The sequence below is a fragment of the Felis catus genome, chromosome E1, assembly GCF_018350175.1.
Source record: "Felis catus isolate Fca126 chromosome E1, F.catus_Fca126_mat1.0, whole genome shotgun sequence".
NCBI lineage: Eukaryota > Metazoa > Chordata > Mammalia > Carnivora > Felidae > Felis > Felis catus.
In genome coordinates this window covers 20519321-20544375 of record NC_058381.1, presented here as the reverse complement: position 1 = coordinate 20544375, position 25055 = coordinate 20519321, and the positions used below count along the sequence as shown (strand labels likewise).

At 45.7% G+C, this 25055-nt stretch overlaps 2 protein-coding genes across 3 annotated transcripts in view; one reads left to right on the top strand and one right to left on the bottom strand.

Moving 5' to 3' along the window:
- MYO1D (myosin ID) overlaps positions 1–25055 on the top strand; it is a 362829-nt gene that overhangs the window by 310339 nt on the left and 27435 nt on the right. The gene's annotated exons all lie outside the window — the stretch shown is intronic.
- The window catches only part of CDK5R1 (cyclin dependent kinase 5 regulatory subunit 1), a 50552-nt gene continuing 32738 nt past the window's right edge, over positions 7242–25055 (bottom strand). The window contains exons 6-7 of the mRNA XM_045044203.1: positions 23355–24994; positions 7242–8287 (exon numbers count right to left, since the gene is read on the bottom strand). The gene's annotated coding sequence lies outside the window, so the exon portion shown is untranslated. The remainder of the gene's footprint in view (positions 8288–23354; positions 24995–25055) is intronic.

The following is a 25055-nucleotide window of genomic DNA, read 5'->3' as shown; positions in this document are numbered from 1 at the left end:
CTTCACTGACTGAGCCACCCAGGCGCTTCTTCATCTACCTTTCTTAAATTTTTTTTTTTCAACGTTTATTTATTTTTCGGACAGAGAGAGACAGAGCATGAACGGGGGAGGGGCAGAGAGAGAGGGAGACACAGAATCGGAAAGAGGCTCCAGACTCTGAGCCATCAGCCCAGAGCCCCACGCGGGGCTCGAACTCACGGACCGTGAGATCGTGACCTGGCTGAAGTCGGACACTTAACCAACTGCGTCACCCAGGCGCCCCTCATCTACCTTTCTTAAATGAGATTCAATACTTTCTCCCATCGGTCTGTGTACTTGTTATCTGTATATGTGTTGTGAACTGTTCATATCCTTTGCCTCTTTTTATCTTTTGGTGCCTTTATCATTTGGTTACTAATTTGTAAGAGCGCTTTAGATATTAGGACTGTTAACCCTCGTATACGTTACACATGTTTTCCCGGCCCATCTTTTTAAATTACAGTATTTTTTTTCTAGAGAAGTTTTGCATTTGTAGGTAGTCAAATCTGCCTTTTCCTTTAACCTTTGCATGAGTGATTTAAAAAGTCTCACTCATCCAAAGACCAGATAAATATTCACTGATGTTTTCTTCTTATTCCGTATTCATTTTGTTTTGTCAATTTCAATAACTCCTCGTCTTTAATGAGATTTCTGTGTTAAAAAGATAAGTGCAGAATTGTGGAGGAGGCTTTAGAGGGGAAGGAGCTGGTATCCAGAAGACCGCTTAACTAGCTGTTGCAGCTGTGGCCCAGAGAGACATAGGCCAGTGATTCTAACCTTTTCCATCCCGACATGGTCCAGTTGCACAGCCTGTGCCCCCTCTCTCATTCTGCATGGTGATTCTCAACTGGGGTGCAGGGGATGGGAGAACCTCTGGTCTGTTGAGAATCCCTGGTGGAGACTGAGAGGCAAGAATCTATTTAACAGAGGCCAGTTAGCGGTCGCTGATAGGCTGTGGGTCATGAGCAAAGGAGCTGGCGACTCCCAACTTTTTATTTGGGTGACCGGGTAGATCGTGGTTCTTTTAATCCAGACTGTAGAGACTAGTAGATACAGGGCCTTAGAATGGAGGGGAGGGAGGAGCACAGGAAATGATGTAGGCTTAGGACTTACTCATTTTGAAAGGCTATCTGTCAGTTCAGGTGGAGATATCCATGCAATGTCTGCCCTGGGGAAAAAGATTTGGAAGCCTGCGGCTTCACAGAAGTCAAAGCGGCGAGTCCATGTGTGGAGAACCAGAAGAAAAACATGGCCACACAGGAACTCAGGGGGAACACCAGAATTCAAGGAGTCAGAGAGGGGGCGTTGAAGAGGAAACATAAGCAAAGGAACCAAGAAAGTGTCAAAGAAGCCAGAGGACCAGAATGTTCCAAGAGGTGCCAAGAGAAAAAGTTTCAAAGATAGAGAACGGTCTCCAGCACTGGGATTTTCTAGCACAATCCTCGGGTTCTCCACCGGACAGTCAAAACCCGCCTCCTTTTTCAGCTACCGTTAGACTCCCTGTTCTTACATGTCAGATCCATCAACACCTTAGAGTTGTCCATACTGCTTCCTCTGCCCACAGCGATAGCCCGCCCCCCCCTCCATCTGGTTAGCCACTCATCTTTCAAGAGCTACTATATCAGCTCTTCTGTAAAGGAAACACTGTCCATCCCTCCCCAACATTGTCCTGTCTGTCCTCAGAGATCCCACAGCACCTGTAGTGTTTACCTCTAGGCTAATGTGTCACCTGGTGTGGTAGTCATCTACCTACCAGTGCTTTTCAGGCTTTTCTAAGGAACTCCCCTCGCCATCACAGAGTAAACTCAGCGTTTACTAGAATCAGACACTGAGGCGGCCTCTGGCATGTCTCTTTCAAAATCCTGTTTTAATAATCAATGCTACTTTTCATTCTGTCATTCCAGATGTTGGCTTTAATTTAAACGCGTGTTAAATTATTTCCAGTTACATACTTGGAATCAATCTTCCCAGAAGATTCTCTGTGTTTCTTCTGTGGCTCCTCATTCTATAGCACACTGCGGAGGATCAAGGGAATCACACCCCAGTGTAAGAAGCTTAACTGCAGGGTGTGATGAGAGAGAAAGCAGTAGCGAGAAGGCACCAGCATTATAGTTTATCTTAATTTGGGGCATTACATGGCTGCTGGGGAAAAAATGAACAGGTAGCCTTTTTGGTCTTTTATGTAACGGAGAAGACCTGAACGTGTTTGTAAGCTGAGGAAAAAGTAATAGCCAGTGGAGGAGAGACTGGAAATATTTATTCAACTCCCTCGAGAAAGAACTAGTTATCAAGTAGCAACAATGTGCTAGGCACTGTACCGATATGTGACCAAAACAGAGTTCCTTTGCCAGGGCTCTCCTCTCAGCAGGACTGCGAGAGAGCAGGAAAGGATAATGGGCTGTCATCCAAGGAAAGGTGGAACCTCACGCTTACTGCTGCCCTCACAGGGAGAACAAAATATTTTAATGTTGGTCTAGATCAGACATAATTATGGAGGTGAGACTGCTGAATTTCTTAAAAACCACATGCATTCCAAAGCGTACTGGATATGGGGGGGGGGATGTCATGAAGAAAGCGCAAGAGGAAGTCTGCATATGTCCAACGTGTATTTGCCAAAAACAGTTTTCTCCCATGATTCAGACGAGGTGATGCTCTCAGGATGTAGAAGTAGAACAGAGGCAGAAAAAGACATGGTCGAGTCTCGGTCTAGCTGGTTAGCCTAAGCTTTTCTGGGTTTTAGTAAGTGACTCATTTCCCCTTTGTGCGATTTTCTTAACATATTCTGCCTGAGACTAGCTGTCACATCCAAAGAGAAATAAACCACAGGATCTGGGAATGGACCACACATTGATTTAATCCATTTTGTAATCACATTAATGTCCATTCTCTTTGAGTCCTATAGTTTAGACCATCTCACAGATCCCCACCGCCCAGAAGTCATTTGTCACCAGACACTGGCCACTCCCTGCTTAGTTACAGTGCCTAAAATATTTTCAGCATCAAAAACTATAGATCTCATTTGTAACTCTACATTCATATCTGTTTCACAGATATTATTAAGAAGAAATGGCTGTGAATTGAATAAAAGATTCTTTTTAAATGACTTCACTTTTATTATATCTATTCCTTTTATTATAGGCTATCCCCAGATGCTTTTTAGAAATAAGGCAGGGTGTATTTACAAGTACCTTTTAAAATTACTTAGAAAACAAATCCAGAAAGACTAAAAATGTTGGGCTCTGTGACCTGCTTGTTTTTCATGATGCAGTATTACAGGGGCCTTACTAATCCTTTGTGATTAAGCGTGGAAAATTTTGCTTTAATCTTTGCAACAGGTTAGATCATGAGACCGTGAACACCAAACAAACAAACAAACAAAAACCCACTATTGAAAATTTTTTATATTGAATATTGCTTAAATCATTGCTGGAAGCTTTGAAAATCATTTTGTTTCATTGGTAACTGTAAAGAGACTTGACCTATCATATTGTAAATATTGGGCTCTAAATTACATTTTCTGTAAACTATTCACTCTCGTAGAATACTAAGTTAGAAAGATTTGTGTAGATTTTTTTTGCACTTTGCATTTTAACCTCACTGTACTCCCGTAAGGTGGGTAACAGAATTAACGGTCTCCTCCACGTGACCAGTGAGGATATCAAGGCACTCAGATGAAAGAGACGTACCCCAGGTCACGCGGACAATAGATAACCTGCCTACCTCCCAGACCTTGCCACAGAAGAGTTTATATTCTAAGGCAGGGACAAATGAACATTTATAAGAGTAAATCTCATTCCCATGAGCAGAAAGCAGTACCTTTAACACCACTTACCATAGGGCTTTGTAAAGTTGTAAGGTCCCTGTTGAACTCCTCCCATGACCTTGCTGACATTTTCAGAAGGTGTCCCAGAGGTCTCTGCTCACTACCTGTCTCTAAATGTCGGTGTTCATATTTGTAAAAAGTTATGCAGTTTGTGGAGAGTGTGTGTGTATGATGTGTAAATACAGAAATCAAAAATGACACCGAAGAAAGGGCCAGACATCCATTCATGGTCTCATCCGAAACGGCAGCTTCCTTCCAGCACTAGGGAGCAGGTCTCTTTCCTGTGGGGCGAACAACCTCGGTCCGTGACCTGCCCAGACCTTCTTGCTCAGCTCAGGCCCGAAGCCAGCTCCAGCCATAGCTCTGACCCCTTCCCCATTTCCCTCTTCTCCCACCTGTACCTGGATGTTGTAGAGGACAAACTTGGCCAGAGCCAGATTTTCTCACTTTGGGGCTCAGTAGAAGAGCCAGTAATTGCTCTTTCCTCGTGTCAGGAGTAGACTAAGAGGGGCTTTCACACCAGGCTGTCCAAATGCCGCTGCTCTTAGTAAAGTCTCCATCCCTGGAAACACATAAGCTTAAACCAGACTACGCTTGGGATGTCCTAGAAGGTGTCAGTTGGAAGGAGCATCACAAAAGGCTTTTCCTAATCTGAGCATCTATGATTCTAAGGCAGTGGAAGTCACCTGGATGCCTGTGGACACAGGAGCACAGGAGGTGTGGTGTGGTAACACCTGTGCCGTATGGGAAGGTGTGGCATTTATTTAATGTACCTAATTGCTTTGAGCTGCACATTCCTTCACTGTAAAATTGGAATGAAAATACCTGCCTCGTGGGATTTTCATGCAGATTCATTTAAATCATGAAACAGAATATGAAATGCCTGGCCCACTGTCTCAGGCACTGCATAAGTGACGGTTATGTTTAAAGATTTGCTGTAGCCATAACATATACAAGAACAATTTGATTGCTGCCTGGGATGGGTGGGTTCTCCTTCTTGGTGATTTGGTCAGCCTTTAGTCACAGAGCTCAACAGGACTCTCCATAATGCAAAGTAAAGGAAACATCACGATGTACTTTGTGTTGCATCTCTGAATTTGCATTTGGGCATTACTGACCTACCCATAAACATAAACGTTGAAGTTTTATAGAATATGAACTATAACGGACTTTGGCTTTCCTTTCTTGGGGTTCCTCCTAAAAGGCAGGAGAATTCATTTTTCCATATTTGGAAGCACAGAGATTTGGGGAAAGCGGTAGGCTCTCTTTAAACAGTATTCCTGACAGCTATCATCCCCGAAAAAATCCTTTGTCTGCTTCTCTAGGAAAGGTGCTGGAAAGGAGCCAGCATGTAGGAAAGAAAAAGACAACTGGCACAGAACAGAAATGTGTGCTAAAAATACTAAAACCAACAAGGATTCATCTGAAAGCAGAAGAGAGTCTGTGTATGCCCCTGCTTCTGGACTTGCTCAGAACCGTGATGGCTCCGTGTTATCTGGGGATGACAGTAATTACGGAGCCAGAGTGCTCCTCGGCAGAGACAGACAGAGTTCCAAGCCGAGGGATGGTTTCCATGGCAATAGCATCAGCATCTGAATGACTTCCTGTCACAACAAGTTGGCGATTTAATGAGTTCATTACTGAATTCCAAAGGAAAAGCAGAGAGCGGATGAGCTCCTGTTCAGCCCCCAAAGTGCCTAAATCCCTAGTGGGAGAGCCATTTCTGTCCATGCAGCCAGGGCCGACACGCAGACAAGCTGGGTGTTGCAAGGCGGGCGTGCCAAGGGGAGGGAATCCGTGCCTGAACGTGCAGCCACGTGGTCTGTGAGGGCCTCAGTGCCTGCTATTCTGAGAGTGTGAGAATCCCGAGAGTCTTCATTATAAGCTCGCCCTGATCCAGCCTAATGAAATTAATGATCACAGCAATCTAGTCCAGGGGCTTCCGTACCCCCCAGTATCCCATGTCGTTTAGAAAAATCTAAGGAAAAGGAAACAGACCTTAAATTCACAGAGCATACAAACAGAAGTGGGGGGGGGGAGCTTGTGACCCTACTTCCATTCTTCAGTGCCGTACAGAGAGAGAGAGAGAGAGAGAGAATATGGAACAAAAAAAAAAAAAAAAAATCACGTGGATACCATCAGAAATCAGTGGTGTCATTCATTTGGTCAATTGCATATAAAATTTGAACTGAGAGGTGATGTATCACAATAAGAATGAATCATAATTAACCTTCCATACCTTGCTGTCTTTGCTAATGTAAATCTACTGTCTGGCTGCCAGGATAACACAGCCGCAGTCTGGTCGATCAACTAGGGGCCAGGTCGGGACACAAGTGAGGGAGTGGCCATGATTCCTCGGGAGCGCCTTGGTGGCAGGAAGCAGAATGGTACTCCATTCCTCTCACATCCATTTCCCCATTAGTTGGGTAAATATTTGACCCCTCAAAGTGTTCACAGTCCAATAACAGGGACAGAATACATTCAGAAGGAAAGAGACGTGCTGCAGTTTCTTGACTGCCGGGCATGACCACCGTGCCACCTGCTTTACATGCGCTCTCTCCTTGCGCCCTCTAAGAGCCCCCCGAGATGGGTGTTGCCCCCACTTTTCAAATGACAGAACTGAGACCTGGAGAGGCCACGTCACTCGCCAGAGGTGCCCGTGGTTAGTAAGTGGCAGAGTCAGGATTTCTGCTTCATCCTCTCCAACTCGGCCCATGTTCTCATCCGCTTTGCGTAAAGAGAGGTGCAGACTCCGTCCGGGCCAGGGCCTTCGGGGGGAAGAGGTCAGAGAGGAGGTGCGACTTAATGGGACCTCACAAGGTGGACAGATTCCCCCTCCTACATTAAGCAGTGACCCCAGGTAGGTATCCTGAGGCCGGTGGACCAGTCAGCACACAGTTACAAGGAGGAGAGGGAGTTTAGAGACAGGAAAATCACAGCAAACTAAAAATACTCTTAGAATAGCGTAGAACATAGAAGGGGGATGTGACATGCACGTGCCAGTATTGATCCTTTTCTGTTTCAATAAAGATAAGGACAAGCAGTTGCCTGACTGGCACACCTTGGAAGGATGTGTCATTGACTCTCATTTGTCGAGATGCGAAGGTACTGACTTTCAGGAACGACATCTAGCGTATTTTCCTGGGTGCCTGAGAGCTCAGTGGCCTTTCACTGTTTTTCTAACCCTAACCAACAAAATACATGGGACAGGAGAAGGTTGCTTGTGTTTGCTAAGAATGCTGCCCTACAATGTGGCTAATAACGCAAGTTTTTACCAACTACACCCTCCTCGTGTTTGGAGGTTCCTTTAAAATACATCACTGTTTCATTAAGTCATGTGGACAATTTGGACAGTGTTGTTAAGAAAATAATAAAATAAGAGACCAGTGCCATAGGAAAATAAGCATGCCCTTTTTGCTTTAATACGCATAGGGTTATGTGATCGAGATTTAACAAGGCCACCTCTGACGGCTACACAGACTGCCGTGCACCATCTTACGGGGCGCCTGTCACCTCGGCGGTGATAGGAAGGGCAGCCCTGGAGCCGTGCAACATGGCAGCCCTTGTGTTTAAACTCTCAGGGATAGATAAATCCATCTTGGAGTGGAGATAAAGATCACTGCACCCAGTTTCCCGTGGTATTTGCTGCCCACACCATGCCACCCTGGCTTGGATGCGTCTGGGCTGGGGCACCCGCCGCTTCTGAGTGTCACGGGGCATTTCACACAGACCTCACCGGGCGGATTACTGACTGTGCTTATGATGGGGGGAGTATTCAGAAAGTAGTCATTCCTTCTTGTCCCCAAACTGTCGGCTCTTTTTGAGCATTACCTCCTACAGGCTTTGCGAACGTATTTTCCATATGCCGCAAGGTGTAAACATCGTGCTGTGTGTGTTCTTCAGACGTCCCTTCCCGTTAAGTACACACGTCTGAACACGTGCATCAGTAAAGTGTTAATAAACTCACAGGGGCACAGCTGGAGAGGGCTTGACCGGTGTCACAGGAAAGGCAGTGTGCCCCATTTCCCTGCCACTCTGTGGGAAGTGGGCCCTGGGGCAAGTCTGCACACGCGTGCGCGTAAGCCCGGGCACCAGAGCAGTTGTGCCAGAGAAACAGAGGAGCTCTCCAGTCCGGAGAGCGAGGGGGAAACCTCCCCTTTCCCTAGGAGAGCTTTTGCCAGACTGCCGGCTGCTACGATGAGTCTGTGTAGTCCTGGTGGCTGTTCGGCACTGCCATTCCTTACCCTGTGTCGCTGTGCTGGGCCTGAGCACGTAAAGACGAATGAGACCTGAGGCAGGTGGACAGATGCCATCCAGAATGGTAAGCGCCGTCATCCAGAGGTGTGCCGGCAGCTGTGGGAGCCGAGAGGAACAACGGCTGACCCAGAGCCAAGAATAGGGCGGTCTTTGGAGCCTACAAGGGGGAAGCTTCTGGAAGAGAGAAAGCTGAGGAAACGGGAGGGGAAGAAAGGAGGAATTAGCCGGGGGAGGCAGGGGGAAAGGAGCATTCTAGTAAGAGCAGGTTGTGCTGACGCTGTTTCACGGGGCTCTAAGGATAACTTCATGTGGGGTGGGAGGGGGTGTGGAGACTGCCCGAAAGGAGGGTTGAAGTGGTGGAAGGGGGCCAGGGATCGGCAGGGGCCGAGTGCTATAAAGCTTCAAATGCCAGGTGGGTAACAGCTGCACGTGTAGGAGATCTACCTCGTGCCAGAGACTGTGAAGGCTTTGCACGCATGCCCTCTCTTGTCCACCTGCACGTTCTCTTGGGGCTGGGACTGGAGCGTGGACCCTCTGAGGCTATAGACTGTCTATCTGGACATGAAGAGCTCCACTGAGCTGTAACTCACAGGCCATTCACTTCACTCATTCAGAGCCTACAATTCAGTGGGTTTTAGTATGTTCAGAATTGTGCACGATCCACTTATCAACTTAGAATGTTTTCCTCGCCCCAAGTAGAAGGCCCATACCCTTTGACAGTCACCCCCCCACACACCATTCCCTCTAAACCCCTACCCAACCCCAGGCAACCACCAGTCTGTTTTCTGTCGCTATAGATTTGCCTATCGGGACGTTTCATCCAATGGAGTCGTATAACATGTGGTCCTTTGGGACTGGTTTCTTTCACTGAGCATCATGTTTTCAGGGTCCACGTATGCCGTAGCAGTGTGTCCTATCAGTACCTCCTTTTTATTGCCAAATAATATTCCAGCGTATGAATATACTTACATTTTGTTTATCCATTTGTCAGTTGGTGGACGTATGAGTTGTTTCCACTTTGGGGCTATTATGAATAATGCTGCTATGAACATTCCTGTAGAAGTTTTCGTGTGGACTTGTTTTCATTTTGCTCAGGTATATATCTAGGAGTGAGATTACAAGGTCATGTGGTAGCTCCGTGTCTAACTTTATGGGGTACTGCCACATTATTTTCCGAAGCAGGTGCACCCCTTTTACATTTCCACCAACAGTGTAGGAGGGTTCCAGTGTCTCTATTCCTCACCAACACTGGGTACTGTCTTTCTTATCACCACCATCCTGGTCAGTATGAACTGTATCTTTGTGGTTTTATTTGCATTTTCCTGATGACTAATGATGTAGAGCATCTTTTCATGGATTTATTGGCCATTTTTATATCATTTTAAAGCAATGTCTATTTAGATCCTTTGCCCATTTATAAATTTATTAATGTTAATTTTTGAGAGAGAGAGAGAGAGAGAACACAAGCATGGGAGGGGCAGAGGGAGAGAAAGAAACAGAATCTGAAGCAGGCTCCAGGCTCTGAGCTGTCAGCACAGAGCCTGATACAGGGCTCAAACCCATGAACTATGAGATCATGACCTGAGCCGAAGTCAGACGCTTAACTGACTGAGCCACCCAGGTGCCCCAATCCTTTGCCCATTTTTAAATCATTATATCTTTTTATTATGTAGCTCAAAGACTTCTTTGTATATCCTGGGGCACCTGGGTGGCTCTGTCAGTTAAGTGTCCGACTCTTGGTTTCAGCTCAGGTCATGATCTCACTGTTTGTGAGTTCGAGCCCCACATCAGGCTCTGAGGTGACAGCGTGGAACCTGCTTGGGATTCTCTCTCTGCCCCTCCCCCACTTGCATGCGCTCTCTCTCTCGCTCGCTCTCTCTCAAAATAAACAAAAAAAAATTTTTTTAAGTTTTTTTTTAACGTTTATTTATTTTTGAGACAGAGAGAGACAGAGCATGAAGGGGGGAGGGTCAGAGAGAGAAGGAGACACAGAATCAGAAGCAGGCTCCAGGCTCTGAGCCATCAGCCCAGAGCCCAACGCAGGGCTCGAACTCACGGACTGCGAGATCGTGACCTGAGTTGAAGTCGAATGCTCAACCGACTGAGCCACCCAGGTGCCCCCAAAAAAAATTTTTTAAAGAGTTCTTTCTATATTCTAGATACAAGTTCCTTATCAGATATGACTTGCAAATATTCACTCCTGTTCTGTGAGTTGTCTCTTCACTTTCTCAATGGTGTCCTTTAAAGCACAAAAAGTTTTAATTTTAAAGTCCAGTGGATCTGTTTTTCTCTTGTGTTTTGTGCTTTTGGTGTAGAGACTAATTTTAACCAATACATCATTTGAACTTGATCCTAGAAGTTATGAGTAGCTACCAAAGGACTTCAAGTTGTAGAATGACAAGATTTATAATTTTTCTGTAATTTTTTTAACGTTTATTTATTTTTGAGAGACTGCAAGAGACAGAGCATGAGCAGGGGAGGGGCAGAGAGAGAGGGAGACACAGAATCGGAAACAGACTCCAGGCTCTGAGCTGTCAGCACAGCCTGATGTGGGGCTCGAACTCACAAACCATGAGATCATGACCTGAGCTGAAATCGGATGCTTAACCGACTGAGCCACCCAGGCGCCCCAAGATTTATATTTTTAAAAAATCAAACTAATGCATGGGTAAGCTAATAATGGCTCCCAAAGATATGTCCATGTCCTAATCCCTAGAATCAGTGAGTATTAGTTATTTGAAAGAAAGGTCTTTGCAAATATAATTAAATTAAGGATCTTGAAATTAGGAAATTACCCTGGATTATCCAAGCAAGTCCTAAATGCCACCACAAATGTGCTTATGAGAGAAAGGCAGAGGGAGGCTTGACACACCCAGAGAAGGGGGTGGTGAGGACAGAGGCAGAGGTTGGAGTGACACAGCCCCCAGAATCCAGCAGAGGCAGGGAACCCTAGAGCCTTGGGAGGAACGTGGCCTTGGTGACATCTTGCTTTCAGACTTCTGGCCTCCAGAACCGTTGGAGAGAATGCATGTATACCAGCAGCTTTGTGGTAATTTGTCGCAGCAGCTGCAAGAAACTAATACAATGTGGTTTTTAAAAAAATCAAATAGTGGATGGGTTTAAAGTGAAAGGGGAACCTGGCTGGCTCAGTTTGTGGAGCGTGGGACTGTTGATCTCAGGGTTGGGAGTTCCAGCCCCACGTTGGTTGTAGACATTACTTTAATCTTTAAAAAAATAATGAAATAAAATGAATATATAAACAACATGCTATACTGTCATCTTTTTAATTTCTCATATTTAGACATAAGATTGACCTTTGACTGTAAAAGATGATGGTTTATTTCCTTCCAATTATTGTTAGTTTTTTCATTACCTTCGGTTTATTCTTTGTTGCTTTTACAGTTCAAAATACCATATCATCAGATGTAAGATGCCATCTGTTATAAGATGCACCACTATTTTATATTCCCCCAAGGAAAAATAATGCTGACAATTATACCTTATTTTTTAAGTTTAATTTTTGAGAAACAATTATACTTTTAAAGCGTTGTCAATGGGGCGCCTGGGTGGCTGTCAGTTGAGCGTCCAACTTTGGCTCAGGTTATGATCTCATGGCTCGTGAGTTGGAGCCCTGTGTCGGGCTCTGTGCTGACAACTCAGAACCTGGAGCCTGCTTCAGATTATGTCTGTCTGTCTCTCTCTCTCTCTCTCTCTGTCCCTCCCCCATTTGCGCTCTGTCTCTGTCTCTCAAAAATAAACATTTAAAAAAAATTTTTTTAATAAAGAAACATTAAAGTATTGCCAAGAGTAAGGAGCATTCCGGTTTCAAAGATATTAAAGGCCAGGAAAAAAAGTATGAGTTTTGGAATCAGTGAAATACAAAAACATACAAGAATCTCTTTTTCATGCTCCATCAACTTCAGACATGACCTCTCTTAACCAACCACCGTGTCAAAGGAGGAAGATGTAACTGTCCCTGCTTGAACTTTTGACACCTACAGGTTTACATCGTTAATATTTACATTGTTTTATACTTTGATGATTGACTCTAAAGCTGAAACCCCTAACTAGGATTTATATTTCTATAATTTTATAAACATTGTTTCTTTTGGTGCCAAGTAGTATACTAGGATTACATTTCCTTCCCTATGGAGTCATTTCTTTCTCTCCTGACACCTGTGTTACTTAGTGGTCCTCAGTCCAAACTATTCGTTTCAGGGGCACCTGGGTGGCTCAGTCGGTTAGGTGTCCAACTCTTGATTTCGGCTCAGGTCATGATCTCACGGTTCATGAGATGGAGCCCCACATTGGGCTCTGTGCTGACAGCTCAGAGCCTGGAACCTGCTTCAGATTCCCTCTGTGTGTGTCTCTCTCTCTCTCTCTCTCTCTCTCTCTCTCTCTCTCTGCCCCTCCCCCACTCATGTGCTCACTCTCTTTTGCCCTCTTTCTCTAAAAATAAATAAACTTTAAAAAAGACTTTATTTCATAGAATCTTAATATGTTCGTCACAGATACATCTCATGCCAATTATACAAAGTAATTAGACCCTAAAAACTAAACATTTTTTTTAAATTACTTATTTTTGAGGGGTGCCTGGGTGGCTCGGTCAGTTGAGCGTCCGACTTCGGCTCAGGTCATGATCTCACGGTCTGTGAGTTCGAGCCCCACATCGGGCTCTGTGCTGACCGCTCAGAGCCTGGAGCCTGTTTCAGATTCTGTGTCTCCCTCTCTCTCTGCCCCTCCCCTGTTCATGCTCTGTCTCTCTCTGTCTCAAAAATAAATAAAAGTTAAAAAAATAAAAAAAAAATAAAAAAATAAAAATCACTTATTTTTGAAAGAAAGAGAGAGCGAGCAAGGGAGGAGGGGCAAAAAGAGAGGGGGACAGATGATCTGAAGCAGGCTCTGTGCTGACAGCAGAGAGCCCGACATGGGGTTCAGACTCATGAACCATGAGATCATGATCGGAGTCAAAGTTGGGTGCTTAACTGAGTCACCCAGGTGCCCCAAAAACTAATCATTTATGATACTGGCGCCTGCTCTTTAACGTCACTATTTCTATAGACCTTCTCTTTAATTCCTCAATTTCTCATCAGGGCCAGGAGTAGACAAACATTTTCAGTAAAGAGCCAGATAGTAAATATTTTAGGCTTTGCAGACCATGCAATCTTTATTACAAGTACTTGACTCTTCCATTAGGGCACAAAGAGCATCGATAGATAACATGTAAATGAATAGCAGACATATCTGTATTCCAATAAAACTTTATTTAAAATCAAGCAGTAGGGGCACCTGGGTGGCTCAGTTGGTTGGGCATCTGACTTCAGCTCAGGTCATGATCTCACAGTTTGTGGGTTTGAGCCCCACATCAGGCTCTGTGCTGACAGCTCAGAGCCTGGAGCCTGCTTCAGATTCTGTGTCTCCCTCTCTCTCTCTCTGCCCTCCCCTGCTTGTGCTATGTCTCTCTCTCAAAAATGAATAAACATTAAAAAAAATTTTTTTAATAAAATCAAGCAGTATGCCAGATTTGGCCCATGGGCCTTTTTTCCCCATCCCCTGACTTAGAAGAATAAATTCTGACCTTTATATCTTGGAAGACAGTCAGGATTTCAATTTGGAAGCTTTTGAATAATTTAAATGACTGTTACATGGGTCACACAAGACCAAAATAAACACCTGAAAATCTCAAATTTTTGAGATGTGGTTGATATGGGCCTATGTCAGAGCCCTAAGAGGAAACAAGTCTGCTGAAGTTGTACTCTTGTACGTTTCTCCATTTCTTGGGTAAATCAAGTAAGACAGAACAGAGAAACAGCTTTCATCCAACCGCACATTTCTGGGTCAAAGGTGGCCTTTCAACTCCAAAAATAGAATTCTTCCCAACCTCCACTTCCTGCTGACAAGAAGTGTGAACCCTTCGATTTCTAACTGTGAAAGGATGCAATTCATGGGACTTTTTTTTCAAACCACCAAAATGAAATCCTGAGTAATGAAGCTTAAAAGAAGTCAGTAACAATTGTTGGAATATTGCCAATGTTTAAGGGTGTCAAGTGGGAAATTCTACAGATCAGACCCAGATCAGATTCCAAGATATAATTCAAACTTGATAATGAAATATATATGGCATACTAGTATTTTCTTTATTCATACTGTCATTTTTTTTCCAACTCAAATGTAATCCTAAGCAACTAATAAACTGGCCTTGCCTTTAGAATTATCCATATGAAAATCTGGGAAATTGAGGGGCACCTGGGTAGCTCAGTCAGTTAAGCGTCTGACTTTGGCTCAGGTCATGATCTCACATTTTGTGTGTCCAAGCCCCATGCCAGGCTCTGTGCTGACAGCTCAGACCCTGGAGACAGCTTTGGATTCTGTGTGTGTGTGTGTGTCTCTCTCTCTGCCCCTCCCCTGCTCACTCTCTGTCTCTGTCTCTCTCTCTGTGTGTGTCTCTCTCTCCAAAATAAACATTAAAAATAAATAAACAAACAAATAAATAAATGCATAAATAAAAATCTGGAGATTGGGGCGCCTGGGTGGCTCAGTCGTTAAGCGTCCAACTCTTGATCTCGGCTCAGGGCATGATCTCACAGTTCGTGGGTTCGAGCCCCACATTGGGCTCTACACTGACAGTGCGGAGCCTGTTTGGGATTCTGTCTCTCTCCCTCTCTCTCTGCCCCTCCCCTGCTCACACCTTCTCTCTCTCTCAAAATAAAATAAACTTAAAAAAAAAAAAATCTGAGAAATTAAGCCAGCCTGACGATTCATCACTTACTTAACCCACACATCCATATTTATGGTTCCTTTTAATATCTAAACCTATAAGAGCCTACTCATTTTATCCAGCTGCAATAATAAAACTCAGTTTGCAGTTTTAAATGACTTGACACATTAGGATCTTCTTTTGTTTCCCCTCATCAAGTTATGACTTGTGATTTCATTTGCACCAGGCCCAGAAAATAGCAGAACCCAAGTCTGTAGCCTTGGAGACCTTAACTCCGCTCTGCTCCCCCGCCTCTCGCTGGGCTCTGCCTCTCAGGACTGAGTACAGACTGCAGGAAGAAAGTTAAGTGTAAGAAAGAAATTTGCCCTTCCCCCTCGAGTTGCTACAACCTTGCTTCTGGAGAGAAACACTCTGAGATCCCCAAAGGTATTATCTCAATGTTACAGGCTTTTATATAAATACTGTATAAGCACAATGTATTGTTTCCCTCCCTTCAAAGAGACTGAAATCTTTGTTGTTAAATTAGTTACTCGATTACTTAGTTATTTACTATATGCTTTGCAGCAAATGCTCTGTGGTAGGTCAGAAAGTGAATCTTTTTCACTTTTAAAAACCCTTTTTAAAGTTTGCATCTTAATCACCCAGTGCTCATCACGACTAGCACACTCCTTAATCCCTGTCACCTATTTCCTCCATGCCCCCACCAGCCTCCCCTCTGGTAACCGTCAGTTTGTTCTCTACAGTTAAGAGTCTGTTTCTTGGTTTGCCTGTCTCTCTCTCTCTCTCTCTCTCTCTCTCTCTCTCTCTCTCTTCCTTTTGCTCATTTGTGTTGTTTCTTAAATTCCACATATGGTATTTCTCTTTCTCTGACTGACTTATTTCATTTGGCATTATGCTCTCCAGCTCCATCCATGTCATTGCAAATGGCAAGATTCCATTCTTTTTTATGGCTGAATAATATTCCATTGTGGGCACACCATATCTTTACCAGCTCATCAGTCGGTGGTCACTTGAGCTGCTTCCATATCTTGGCTGTTGTAATTAGCTGCTAGAAACATAGGGGTACGTGTATCCCTTTGAATTCGTATTTTAGTATTCCTTGGGTAAATACCTAGTAGCGCAATTGCTGGATCAGAGAGTAGTTTTATTTTTCACTTTTTGAGGAAACTCCATACCGTTTTCCACAGCGTATAAAGTGAAAATTTAATCAGCAGTCAAGTGAGCAAACATTGCTGTATTTTCATTTTAGCTTTAAAATGCCATCTTTGTGTAAGCTAAAAGTTTTGTCTTGTTTTCCCAAAAGTATACCATTTTCTTCTACCACTGCTTGTGGATTAAACTCCAGATTTAATTTAGACAGGAACCTTCCATGGAAACAGCATCCATGCTTCTTATTTCAGTGGGAAACTCCCCGTTGTATGTAATATTCTCAGGCCCACACTAAATGCCTCCCGTTACTTTGCAAAGACTAACAGATCGCAAATGGCCACGAGATACAGCTGTATGGACTTGGCTGAATGATTTTCATTTTTCTGGAGAACAAAAACTTCTGTGTGTTAACTTTCCATTCTCTGTCTGTAGTTGGTCACACAGACTGACAAGGACGACACCTGTTGTTCCCTGCTGACTGAAGCATCGCAGCTGGGGATTTGGAGAGTTCACCATATTCTGCTCACTCCATTCATTTCTTCTTGTGGCCCTCCAGCTGGTTGGTTCAACACCACCAAAACATGTGCCCATATCCACAGGGGGTAAAAAGGAAGGGGGGGGGGATTTTTTTCAGTAACGGAAACACACGTCCCAAAATGAGGAGTTAATATTAGCCCTAGCATTTGTCCGTGGTACATTAGCAGAAACTTCCCCCAAACTCTTCAGCCGTGTTGGGTTTTTTTGTTTTTGTTTTTGTTTTTTTACTTCCCCCTTTGCAACAGAATATTGCAGGACTCACTGAAAGCTTCTAGATACCGTCCTAGTTAAGGATTTAAACTTTCCACATTCTCCCTGAGAAAAGGGATCTTCACCTTGTTTACATCTACATTCATATAACCTTGCTCATAGATGTTCTTTTTAAAAATGATACAAAGCTATAAAACCTGTGTGTGTGTGTTTTCCAGATTATGAAAGTAATTGCTCCATGTTCGTGGGTAAATTTTGGAAAACAAAAAAATCTAAAGAAAAAATTTAAATCACCAATAATGTTGTCATGCAAAAATAACTACACTCTTTATTTTTTAAATTGTTTTTAATGTTTATTTTTGAGAGAGAGAGACAGAGACAGAGCATAAGCAGGGGAGGGGCAGAGAGAGAGGGAGACACAGAATCCGAAGCAGGCTCCAGGCTCCGAGCTGTCAGCACAGAGCCCGACACGGGGCTCGAACTCACAAACCACGAGATCATGACCTGAGCCGAAGTTGGACGCTCAACTGACTGAGCCGCCTAGACACCCCTGCACTCTTATTTTAATATCTATGAAGTTTTGGAAAGTTACATGACTCGAGTAATTTCCCATTAACACAAAACTTTGTGCAAATGTTTAAAATTGTTTATAAAATGTGTTTTCTGGGGGCGCCTGGGTGGCTCAGTCGGTTGAGCATCTGACTTTGGCTCAGGTCATGATCTCACGGCTTGTGGCTTCAAGCCCCACATCAGGCTCTGTGCTAAAGCTCAAAGCCTGGAGCCTGCTTCGGATTCTGGGTTTCCCTCTCTCTCTGCCTCCCTGCCCTGTTCATGCTCTGTGTTTTCTGGGCATTTTGGAAGTTTCCAAATTTTTTGTTATAATATGTGCAGGATATTATATTATATTATATTATATTATATTATATTATATTATATTATATTATATTATATTGTAAGCATCCTGTAGTAAGTATCTGTTGACATTGCAGATTATTTCCTTAGCATAAACCTCAACTAGGGAAGGATCTTAGAGGAAAGAGTGTGCTAACAAACAGAAAAGCAAGTGTGAAATCCAGCAGGGGACAGAGCGCCTGGTGCATGGAGGAACTGAAAATAGTTGAGCCAGCTGGGCAGAGAGTGACAAGCCCGTAACTGGAGAGGGAAGCAGGGCCCAGAGACACTGGAAGGAGCTCAGACCCCTTCCTGAGGCCAATGAGAAACAGAAGGAGGGTTTCAGGCAAGAGATCAGATTTGTAACTCACAGATTCATGTTTTAGTAAGATCCTTCTGGTTGCAGCTTGAAGAGGGGCTGGGAGGCCGGGAGAGCAGAGAGGAAGCTGTTACAGGAATTTTGGTGAGATGCGGTGCAAGTCTGGATAGGTGGCAGTAAGGATTAAGGGAGGAAAGGTGGTTCTGGACGAGATTTAGAAGGTAAAAATCTACAGGATTGCTGCAGAAAGAAAGAAAGAAGGTGGAGTCAAGGAGCATCTGGAGGCATCAGGCTTGAGCAGTTGGGCGGGTGGTTGCACAGTAACCCCGACGGCCTCCTACCCAAGAGGAGGTGTCCAGAAGCCAGCTCAGTCCAAGGTTTGGGCCGTCCGACTCTTGATTTCAGCTCAGGTCATGATCTCATGGTTTCATGAGTTTGAGCCCCACGTCAGGCTCTGCACACTGACCTCATGAGGACTGCTTGGGATTCTCCCTCTCTCCCCCTGTGTCTCTGCCCTTCCCCCACTCACACTCTCTCTGTCTCAAAAATAAACTTTAAAAAAGACCAAAAAAAATTTTTTTTGTGACACTAGCCACCTCATAATGGTTGTCCTCAACTTTTAATATTCTCCCATCTATGCTTCTTAAAGTAACCCAAGTATCCCACTCTGGGCACCCCTTTTAAGGCCTTGGGTCATCATAAGATGTTGGCTCTACACTCTTTCATTTGCTGTGAGCAATCTCTTAATTCCTAAATTCCTGTCACTTCGTGGTCACAATTAACAGCAAATAGAAACTTCGTAGTAGCTCAGGAGAAGGCAGAATGTACCTGGTTGATCAATAAAATGGAGATGGAGGTCAGAACACCATTCACACTTTTATCCTTCCTTTGTCTCTGATACTTGCTCCAGACAGCTGCCTTCTCAGCACTTAGACTGGAAGTTGTCCGTGCGGTTCTCAGTGGCCATATTGAAGGCAGGGATGGTGCAGTGCGGGACCTCCAGAGTGTTCTCCTCCTAGAGGAGCACAACGGATTGGATCCCACTCCACACCAGTTGGGCTCTTTGCTAATGGCAGTCTGCAGCCGGGCAGCGAGGTAACCATGGACAGCAAGTATAAGCTTCAAGTGCAGTCACCTCTAAGTACCGTTTTGTGGTTCCTGATCCTACTGTAGAGGCACGAATTTTCCCTGTTCGGTAAGCAAACCAGAAGAAATATAGTATCTGGTGCTTAATACTCCAGAAGCTTAAACGTTGTCCCAGTCACTCTCTTGCACGTTTCAGCGTTACCGTCTGTGTATGTTTTGAATTCACTCCCCTATGCTGATCGTGCTTGTCAGGTATTAAAATAATCTGGTCAAACCTTCACTGAATGCTTCTGCTGGCATGCATCATAATGCATGCACATGGCCTTTTTGTTTGATTAATACCCAAGGATGTTAGTGCTGAGCCAGGTTTAGAAAATTGGGGATTAATATCTCTAAATGCTGAGCTGATTCCCTCCCCCCCCCCCCCCCCCGCCTTTTTTTTCCCGGGAAAACAATGACCTTTGTAGAATCTTTTTCCAACAACATTCTTACTTGCCCTTCGTCGGGGTTTATGTAGTATCGCCGAGTAAGCCCACTATATAAATCAGAACTCTTTCAGATGACGTGACCAGTTGAAACCCGAAATTGAATATCCTGGAAGGAACTGGGAGGTGAAGGACCCTGGGGGTTTAAGCACTAGCACTAAGGACTTGCTTGCTGTCAAGATCCTTTTTCTTCCCCTAACCCGACTCCCCAGTCTCTGTGTGTTGGCCTCATTCTGTCCTACCACAGGCTGCTTCTACACAGGGGAACTGTCGGCCACAGGCCGCTCCAGACTTGCATTATGCCAGCATAGCAACCTAAAGGAAAGGGGAAAGCTTGCCTCATTCAAATATATGAATCCTCCAAGGAAAGTCTGTGAGTGGCCCACATTGGGTCACGTGCCCTCCACCCTGGCTCCAGCACTGAGGCCAGGGAGTAGGGTCCAGATCACGTGCCCTGAGGCCGGGGAGCGAGGCGCTGTGATGGGCGGCTGCGCCCATGGTTGGAGTAGGGGTGCGTCAGTTCTCCAAAGGGAAAGAAGACAGCACCAAAAGAAGGGGGCAGACCAACCCCCATGTGGACTATGCTCAGTATCGAGATGTTCTTTTCTCTTGAACGATAGCTCTAATTATTGTCCCAGAGTGTCCTGATGAGTCACAAGGAAATTATGATATTCTTGGAACTACACTAACCATCTATCATTTTTCTACCCTCCTCAGTGTAAGTTTCTTAATATTTCCTTATGCTATACATTGTAACATATGTTAAGACCACAGTTAATGTTTTAAAAGTGCTTTCAGGGGCACCCCCTGGCTCAGTGGATCGTGTGACTCTCAATCTCGAGGTTGTGAGTTCAAGCCCCATGTTGGGTGTAGAGATTACGAAAAAATAAAATCAAATAAATAGATAGATGGCTTTTGTATTCATTATCTCATTTAGCTCTTTTAGCAATCTGAACCATTTGTTATTCTAGTAAACCCATTTTACAGATGGCTAGAAAGACTTAAAGCAGTTCTGTGACTCTTCAAGACCACAGATACAGTATAAATGGGGGCTCGGTGAATACAGATCCTCTGGGTTCTTTGCTACTTCCTCTTGGTGTCAGCACCTGAGACACCTGTCACCTGTGTTTTCATTTGGGTTTGGATTTACTTGTATTTGTCTGTTTCTTCCCGGAGAGTAGAGAGACCTGTGCCATCCACTCTTCCTGCAAACCCTCACGAACCTCCAGTGCTGTGGATACTGTGAATGTTCACTAGGTGATGCTGACCAGTAATGAATTAGGGACTCCAGACGCTATTGTTGAAATGTAGGTACGTCGGAGAGCTCTTGACGTTGTGGAGCCAGTGTGCAATGAGAAGGCTGCTTGGTTCCCCAAGCTTGCTGATGTGACAGAAGATGGCATAGGACCTGTTCTATAGTCAGGAGCCTTGTCTCTGGAGAGCCTCTCGGAATGGTGCCACAACTACAGACAGGGCATTCTTCTCTCGACCCGGGGGATTTCTCACCCCCTGTGCCCCTTCTGTGTCTTCCCTCACAAGGACCACAGAAACACCTCAGCATCCCAAACCCAAAATCATTCCTTAAGCTAAAGGCACCTACCTCCCGCCTTTGAAATGCAGCAGGAGCCCAAAGTTGCCCCCCAACCAAAAGGCAGCACCCCCTCCCACCACACTGTCCTGGCCACGTTCACACAGCGTGCTCCGCAGTTCAATGTCCCCATATTCCTCTTTTTCAAGTAAATCCCATTCCCAAGGTTATAACACTTATCCCTACAAAAGAGTTTCAAATAGAAAGAAAACTCATCAGGCATTCCTTTATCCCCATATTCTCTTTGACAGAGCATCTTCTTAGAACTGCAAAAGAAGTCCTTCTCCTTTCCTTTTTCTTGGGGGGGGGGGGGTGCTCCCTCTGTCCAGGCTGCTTGCTCCTCTAAAGTGAGTCCTTGCCTTCTGCTTCCCACTCTTGTCTCCACTGTGCGTCCATGACGCCTTCTGGGAGCACCGCCCCCCCCCACCCCCACCCCCACCCCCACCCCCACCCCCACCCCCGGCTCCGCGATTCCTTCATGATTCTTTTTCTCAGTTCACAGCTACCTGTTCCAATTTACTATGAATTCCTCTCAGAAACGACCTAACACTGCAAAGCTGGATGAGAGCGGTTGCTGATTCAACTCCAGGAGAGGGGTGTGCGCGTATGTGCACGTGCGTGTGCGTGCGTGTGCGTGCACGTGTGTGCGGATGTGTGCAGAATTTTGGTGCTGGCTCTACACAGTGAATATGATAATAGGAAATGATTGTCCCTCTCTCTTACTGGTCCCGGCATACGATGCCTGTGGGAACTGAATCAGAAGCTTCATCAAGTGGCACATCTAAACTCTATCTTAAGTTTCTCATTGCTGCTGTAAGACGTGACCACAGACTTCGTGACTTAAGCAACAGAAATTGTTTTGTCACATTTCTGAAGGCCAGCAGTCGAAAGTCGTTATCACTGAAATGATTTCGACCTCAGATCAGAGTGTCCGCAGGACGGAGCTCCCTCCGGAGTCCCTAGGGGAGAATCCATTCCAAGCTGCCTCCAGCTGCTGGGGGCTGCTGGCATCCCTTGGCTCGTGGCCACATCGCCCCCATCTCTGCCTCCGCGGTCACGTGGCCTTCTCTCTTCTGTCCATGTCAGATCTCCCTCTGCCTCTCTTACAAGGACATTTGCAATGGCATTTAGGGCACACCTGGATCATCCTGGATGACCTCCCCATCTCAAGAGCCTTATGTAATCACATCTGCAGTGTCCTGTTTTACAGCGTGAGGTAACATTCTCAGGTTCCAGGGAATCGGATGTGGATACCTTTTGCGGGGCCGCTACTCAGCCTGCCATACCACCCATCCCCATCATTCCCAGACACGTGTCCCCAAGTTTTTTATACGGGCCAGCTCCTCTCCCTTTTGACTTCCTTAATCTGAGGGGACCAGCTTCTTAGCACACATCACCCAGTCACTCTCTGCCACCTGCGGTAGCAACAGGGTCCTTGGTATCCTGCTTCTCCTCCAGTCAGGCGAGCCCTTCTTCCCCACAAACATCGGCCGGGGCCGGGGCAGGAGAGGTATAAGCCTTACGCGGGGTAGATCCCGCCCAGGCCAGTGCTGTTGCCATAAGAATCAGGTTGTTTCGCATCTGCCTAGCCTCGACTGCTGTGCGAAATGTCTTGCCTCTGCCTTCCTGTCAATATTTCTAGACCGTAAAGTCACCGAGGACAGAAGGCGGACCCTCGGCTTATAGCCCATGGTGCCCGGCAGTGTCCCCAGCAGGCTGGACACTCCGTGACGTTTGCCTCCTTGCGCACGGCCCTCGGACGGCCGCACGTCCCCTCCCTTCCGGTCCTCTTGCCAGGACCCGGGGCTGCTTTGGTAGCACCAGGCCCGGCTTCAGATGCCGTTGGGGCCACTCCGAAGCCCTGTGCGTGCGGGGACCCCGTCCCTCTGGCCGTTGTTGCGGCCCAGCGTTGAATGTGCCGAGCTGCGGTTAGAAGAGGGCTGTGCCGCCGTGGTACACGCTGTGTGCGCTCCCACCTCCAAACGCCTCGCGGCAGTGAGGGCTGGGGAACGTCATCTCGCACAAAGTAGTTGTGGAGAAGCTGGCAGTGCTGCTGAAGGTAACCGCCGATAACCGTGGCTCGTGCGTTCGTTCCTGTCTGCCTAAAGCACACGGTTGGGCGGGGAGAAGGGACGCGAGTGGAGACCGTATGTAACTGAAAACTTCCTCCACTGTAAGAAGGACTCTCTTGAGAGGACTCTCTCCTAGTTGGAAACCTATGCTGTCTCCTTGTCGAGAATAAAAGCACCTTAAAAACAAGGGTCAAAACTTACCAGCCCGCAAAAAAGAAGGCTTCATGAGGAAGGATGGCCAGGATACAGATGTCGCTAGCTGTTTTCAGGTCATCCAGCCACGATTTTCACTTTTCGTTTATGTGTCAGACACGGCGTCACATTTTTGTCCGTACCTGCACAATTGAAGATTTTTGTCAAACTCAGAACTGACAAAGGACTTGACTTGAATAGATGCCGTGATAAAATAGAAAGCTTATTACAGAAGTGATTTGAAGAACAAAGAATTCGACACAGTCTAAAAAATACATGGGGGGGGGGGGAAGAAAAGGAGGAGGGAGTTCTTGGTGAGCCTGGAACATTATTCAGCACATATTTGCCAGGCACCTGCTGTATGCCAGGCCGGACGCTGGGCTGGGAAGTGGGGGTGCAAGTGTGGACAAGATCTGAGCCCACCCAGGAGTTTAGAGTCTAGTGGGGAGACTGGAGGAATAAACAGGCCTGTTTGTAATAAAAATATTACAGTCCGAGGTGTTAAGTGCATCAAAGAGAGAGTTAACCCTGTCTTAGAGGATCGGGAGAGGCTCCCCAAGGGATGCTGATGTTGAGAATCAAATGAGAAATAGCGTTGGTCCGGAAAAAGGACCCAGAGTCTTCCAGGTGGGAACAGAATGTGCAAAACTCCTAAAGGCAAAAGCATCATGGTGGATGGGTGTATGGGCTGAGCCAAAAGACTGATGGCTGAGTGAGCCAGAGAAAGGCAGGTAAGCACCTGTCGGGGAGAAAAGCTGTTAAGGGGGAGCAGGAGGAAGCCTGCAGCCAATCCGGTCCGGCTTTCCCCTCAGCGGAGTGACCCAGCCTCTGGTACATGGTAGCTAGTGTCACTGAGGTAGGCTCCTGGCAGGCCAGCTACCTGCCTCATCCTTCCTCCTTTCTTCCTGAGACCAGGAGACAGCAGCCCCTCACTCAAAGCACAAAACTGAGAGGAGGGTTTTCAGGAAGCTGTCAGGACCTGAGTGTTCTGGGGCTGAGAAGTTTGGGTCCTGAGAATAGAAAGAAATCTTCCTTTCTAGCAGGATTCTGGCCCCATCCCCAGCCTGGAGCAGGCTCTCAGATGCACAGCTCTGATGTCGCACCTCAAAATCCAGGGGGAAAAGTCTTAAGATCCCCTGGGGAAAAGAAAGAAAGAGAGAGAGAGAGAGAGAGAGAGAGAGAGAGAGAGAAAGAAAGAAAGAAAGAAAGAAAGAAAGAAAGAAAGAAAGAAAGAAATTTTAGAAATCACCTGACAAGAAATGTCAAGTAATATTGACTAGAAATCAAACCACAGCAGCTGCTTTCCACAGCTGCATGCCATGTGGTGACCGTGTCTGAACAAACTAAATGAGTCTAAAAATAACCAGGAATGTAAAATTCTTGAGGAGCTGGGTTTCTGAATGAGATAGCCACAGAAATGAGGGAGAGAGGGAGGGAGATTTGTCTTTGGGCCATTGGATCAGTGATCAGAGGTGTATCACCCCAGGAGCCGAGGACATAACACCGGGAACTTGCAGTTCCCCACTCGAACAAATTGCGTGAACCTCACTGTACCCATTTTACAGATGGAGGAAAAAACACGTTGACGTCTGAGCTCTTTCAGACTAAGAGTTCCTCTTCTCAACTATAATCCAGGTCCAGGTGACTTCCTAAGGAAAACAAAAGTCATGAAATACAGAAGTAAGTCACTTCTTCATGGTTTCCATCATA